Here is a 6,029-nt window from a genome sequence, read left to right as displayed (position 1 = left end):
TTCTCTTCCGTTAAGAAAAAGGATGGTGCTTGTCGAGTGGACGTGTGATAGCCCGAATGAATATATTATTTAATTAATTAAGTTAATTTTAAGTTTAATTATATTTAAATTGTTATCTTAAATTTTATTATTTAATAAAATTAATTTAAATTTTATTTTAAATGATCGAATTGACATATTTATTCTCACAAATTATAATTAAGATAAAGGAAGTCGAGTAACAAGTGGTTGTAGGTTATAAAAAAAAAGTATAAAGGTTAATTAGGACAAATGAGAATAAAAATGTAAAATGAAAGTGTAAATTTAAAAATAAATTAATTATTTTTACTTATTTCTTAAAATTATTTTTATTTTAAGTTATTTACCAAACATAATTTATTTAATAATTTAAATCAAGTTATTAAGTCACTTTTAAGTTATTATATTGATTTACCAAACAGATTTCCATTTAATCTTTCAGTTTTTTTAACCTAAGGAGTGTGTCGATGCATGTGTTTTAAATGCAACTTGGTATTCAAAAAAAAGTGTAAGGACTCGCGTATAACTGTATAAACATTTTTTGTTTTGAACCCAAAAAATCTCTTATGACTTTAAAAGTCATTTACATGGTTAAAAAGAATACATAATTATATAGCATAAGGAATTTTCTTCCTTATTTAATGTGATATTACAATCCCTCTTCTCCCTTCCAATGCAAAAATAAAATTTTTATTATATCTCATAAGATTGCAAAACTAAATTAGCATGTACTTATTACGAGACCAAAAAAAACCCTTACATTAAGATTACGAGTCAATTTTAATACTATTTGTAATGATCAACATCCAATCACATAGATATTATTTATTTTACACCAAAAAAGTTTTCATAATTTTAAAATATGTTTATATAATTAAAATAAGTCAATACTTATATAACATTAAAAATTTTCTCTTTTGTCGAAAAAGATAGATTTAATTTGTAGAATTTGGTTGAGAGATTTGAAAGAGAAAAAAAAAAACTATTAAAGCATCATTATGCCATGTTTTTTTGTTTTGCCTTTTCTTTTCCTTGTTTGACAAGCAAGAATCCATTGACTGAATAAAGGTAGGGTTTCTTGGGGAAAATTAAAAATATATAAAGATTCCCACAGGGAGTCTACATTTGTAGGTGGGTATAGACCTTTCTTTCTTCGTTATGCCATGTGGCGCATATGGCTCTACATAAGAAAATCTCATTTTCTTTCATCTGTTTTCTTTGAGTTCTCATTGCACTTTGTTTCATAGAAGCAGTATACTTCTGGAACTCAAGACCATTGTCTTTGACATTTTCATTTTTCAAGTGGCAATTAATCCATTAATTTAGGAAGTCATTGTTTTCAATTAGAGCACTAGATCCGCAGACGCATCGCGCGACCTTCCTGCATTTCCTACCAACTTAATAAATTAGATTAGATGTAGTAGATATCATTTCGTGGAAATTTCTCTTATGTCAAAGACAATCAAGGACCACATGGGCTTTCACTTGCTTTTGAATATCCGCACTTAGCATGAAAATGATGGCCTCCGCTCCACGTATAACACACCACCTTAATTACTTGTTTCACTCAACCCTTTACTAATCGTCCAACCAAATTCATCAGACATGGAAGGTTGAATCCCATTTGGATTAATATTGATTTCCTCCCGTTCATGCATAGAAGAGATTTAGAATGATTGTGCTTTCTTACTTATCCTATTATCGGAATCCCAAGTTAAGTGTCATTTCTTTCCGACCCGCCTGCCTCCATCATTGAATGTGATCTTTCACTAAGTAGCAACCTTTATATTCTTCTATTTCCTACCTTCATTAGTTTCCACTGTTCATGCATATCCTAACTTTTGTGCTAATTAGGCAATATTGATTAGTAAGCGAAGAGTTAAGCGGTGTTTATTTTTTAATTGAATAAAAAAAATAAAAATATTTAAACTTATTATATTCGGTTAAAAATAACATATTGGTGTCAACCAACATAATTAAAATAAATTTATTATTAATAGGTTCAATTTAGTTACATTGATTGATATCAATAAATTATTTTTAACCGAAGTTTGGATTTTTCTATTTAGTTAAAAAACAAACACCACCTTAATTAAATATATTTTAAATATTAATAATCTGGTCTCATCGTCGGGCAACGATGATTGTGATATTTAAAGATCATTTAATAGTGATTCTAAAAAGTGTTTTTAATATTTTTAATATTTTTTATTATTAAATGTTATAAATGTTATAAACACTTTCTAAAACACTTTTGATTACTTAATTCTATGACACACATAGGTCATAATTAATTATATAAAACTAATTAACTACCTTTTACGGCATGTTAGCAATGATTCATAGAGTGAAGCTACTTTATGACACATGGGTTATTACCTAATGTCAGATAATTATTCCCAAATTACAAAAATCCAAACGAGTTAGGTGAAAAAAAAAAAACCAAACCCATCAATTTAACGTCACATGGTTGGTATTGGAAGACACTCTTCAGAATTATCCTTAGGTCCTTTACTTTCACCATTTTTATCGTGTCTGGCTTCTGCTGATTAATCACGAGAATTCAAATGCCACATGACTCATAATCAGTCAATTTATTTTGTTTAAAACGACTTTAATACAATAAACGATTGTTCTTGTCGTGGTCGGTGCTGCTTATTCAATTGAACATGTTAAAAAAAGCTTCATATCCACACATCATTATCACATGGATCACCAAAAAATTAAAAACCCAAGATTAGTTGGAGTTCGTCATTGATTCTGTAAGATATGGAATTCTGAGGAGCTTTGTTAATTCAAATCTAATATCCATCGTTCTTTTCGCCTTTTGTTGCTTTTTGCTAACTTAGAAGACGAGTAGAGACTATCAATGTAACTTTATAACTAGTGATATGCCTAAAATATCGATAGAAGTTTTGATTATACACCCAATTTTGATTCTACCGTTTGTATATTTTCTCCCTTAATAAAACTTTGATGCGTTGATTTTTTATCACCAACCTTGCTAGTTATTTTAATTTAATTATTTTTTAATAAATTTAAATTAATTGAACTTATTTAAGAAGAAAAATATATTATCTTTTTTTACTTTTGAAAAAAGAGAGAGAGAGAGTGACTTATTGGTATTTAAAATGTTCTTCTAAACCTACTCTATGATAATAATTTTTTTCTAATTTTAAAATAAACCATATTTGATAGTAATTCATAAAAATACGTTTTATAGTAATTCTTTTGTCATTTACATTTCTATAATAAATATTTTTTTATAAAATATCATCTAAATTTAATTTAAAAATGATTATGTATCAAATAATAGTTAAAATTTTTTTATCAAGTATCTCATTTTTATAAGATGAAACTCTGAAGCATCGAAACCTTCTACCCCAGTCGTAGAAATCACTCCAAAGTCCAGATGCACTGTTTTGAAGGAATAAAACAAACATTGCCTTAAAGGGTCACACTAGTACGAATTTATTTGCTTCACGCCATTCCACCGACGGAGGAGCATAATTATTCAAGGTATAAAATATTAATTTCTTTCCTGATCTATAAATAGGAAGAAAGATTTGCAAAAGTTTAATTTTTTTCTTTCTTCTTTTTATTTTATTTTATTTTATTTTTTTGTCATTCACTCATGTATATCCAATGAGTCAATAAGCCTGTTTGGAACTGTTTTTAATCATTTCGAGAACTATTTTCCAAAGTAAAAGGCACCGACAGTCAAAGAATACTTTTTAATTATCAAACATATAAAATTATTTTTAAAACCTATTTAAAAATATATTAAAATATTTTAAATTTTTGTTTTACTAAAATCATAAAAAAAAATTTAAAAACTGCTCTCAAAAATTATTTTTCAAAATTATTTTCAAAAATAATTATCAATTAAGCCCTAAATTTTATTACACTTTTCATTTTAAATGCGGAAAAGAGTGTTTTTATACATTTATATAACAAAAATTAAAAAATAATAATTCAAGTTTATAAAATACAAATTTCAAACAACAATTTAAAATTAATTCTTATTTTATACTTTTTTTTTTATCAAATATATATCTTTTATCATTCATGTACCACCTTTTAATAATATAAGTACTATTTTTTTTATCATTTTAAATATTACATTTTACATATAATTGTATAAACCTCTAATTACGTTTATAAGATTTTTATTTTATAATTATTTTTATATGAGTAGTAAAAACTCGTTTTTTTTCTAAACCCAAAAAGGAAATTGAAGTTAAATATGTCGGTAAAATATGCCTTATTGAAAAACCTAAATTAATTTAAATATATTTCAACTTTGTCTTATTTACCTTTTGTGACAGCATAACACACTTTAAAATATAAAACTACAATTATCATTATTCATTGATATATAATCGCTATAACCCAAAAGCAGATTCAAAGTCCCATACAGACAATTCCAAATAACTAAAGTGGGTGGGGCTATATATAAAATAAGCATAATGAAATCTAAAATTGACCGGTGACATAAATGATTAAGAGTCACCATGTCACCGTGATTAACGCTGTCAGCATCTTAAAGAGGTCTTGAATAAATTAATTTCCACAAGACAAATTGCAATACATCACGAGGTAGGGCATAGGTATTCCTTTGATATATATATATATATATATATATATATATATATATATATATATATATATATATATATATATATATATAAATAAATAAATTATTATTAAATATATGGAAGGATGAGGTCGATCTTATCGAGGGATCATTGAAATTATGTTATATATCGAGTAATATTACCTCGTTCACGGCATCATTTTTCTTATTGTAAGTGTTGCGACTTGCGACTTTTATGATAGTGCTGGAGTTTCTTTGGTAAAGTATTCACATATATCAATGATGGAACATGTGCAATGAAATAATAATAATAATTTTACTATAAATTTAATATAGTAACGTACACGTTATCACCGTCCTCGCATAATTTTAAAAAATAAATAAATGTAAAGTTACTTTATATGTAATGATAATTATAATATATGTTTTGTTATCTCAAAAGGTTGTATATAAAAATAATAATAATAATAAATATGTTACATTTAGCATCTCTAACAGTCTCACCTTTTAATTCCTTTTTGCATGTGTTTTTCCTCATCATATTGTTAATTGATTAGAGTTGGTATACATGGCCAATAATCTTCTTCAAGTGTTTTTTTTAGCTAGTTTCTTTTAAATGAAGAGTAAACGTATCTATAATAAGGTGTATTTGGATGGTTTTTATAAATACAACCCTTTAAAACTTAAGTCAATTTTTGAAAAAGATGGATAATAGTTTTTTTAAGGAGTTTTTTTTCTTCATATATTTGATATCTCATGACATTTTATTTTGACAAAATTGTAATGTTTTACATGTCTCTTTAATGCTTTAAATGTCTATTATTAGTCTTATGAATAATGGTTTTTATGTTTGAAATCAGACTTTGTTGTTCATTATTACCCCTGATATAATAATTCAATATATTTATTACTTACGTAATGAATATGGTTATTACCTGAATAATTCTTTACCCATTTAATATCGAAACTAAAGAAAAGCTTATATTTAGACCGACGTAAAAACCCACAATTAGTACAAATAATAGCATAATATTCTTATAAGCCTTTTAGTTTGGGAATGCACCCTCAAAGGATTGACTTTGATTGAAGAGAAGATGAATTGATCAGTTTTGACCGAGTAAGAAATTAAATGAGAGTAATTTAGAAAAATAAGTTTGAGATGGGCAAAGTACCTGAAGAAGATGAGGAGAGACACCTGAGGATGATATATATGGAAGAGTAGTATTCGGTTCTAACTTGGTGAGTATCAATTTTATACCATGCCTGTTTTAGTTGTTCTAAGTACTACCATGAAGTACAACCGTCCAAGGAGTGTAGTACATGTTTTTTAAAAACTAATTTGAAAAATAAAACACCAATTACGTGGATATGGAATCCACTATCTATGGAATGCAGTATCCTTAGTGAAAAAAAA

Source organism: Vitis riparia, unplaced genomic scaffold (genome assembly GCF_004353265.1).
Source record: "Vitis riparia cultivar Riparia Gloire de Montpellier isolate 1030 unplaced genomic scaffold, EGFV_Vit.rip_1.0 scaffold470_pilon_pilon, whole genome shotgun sequence".
In the NCBI taxonomy this organism is placed as follows: domain Eukaryota; kingdom Viridiplantae; phylum Streptophyta; class Magnoliopsida; order Vitales; family Vitaceae; genus Vitis; species Vitis riparia.
Note: the sequence above shows the minus strand (reverse complement) of the source record.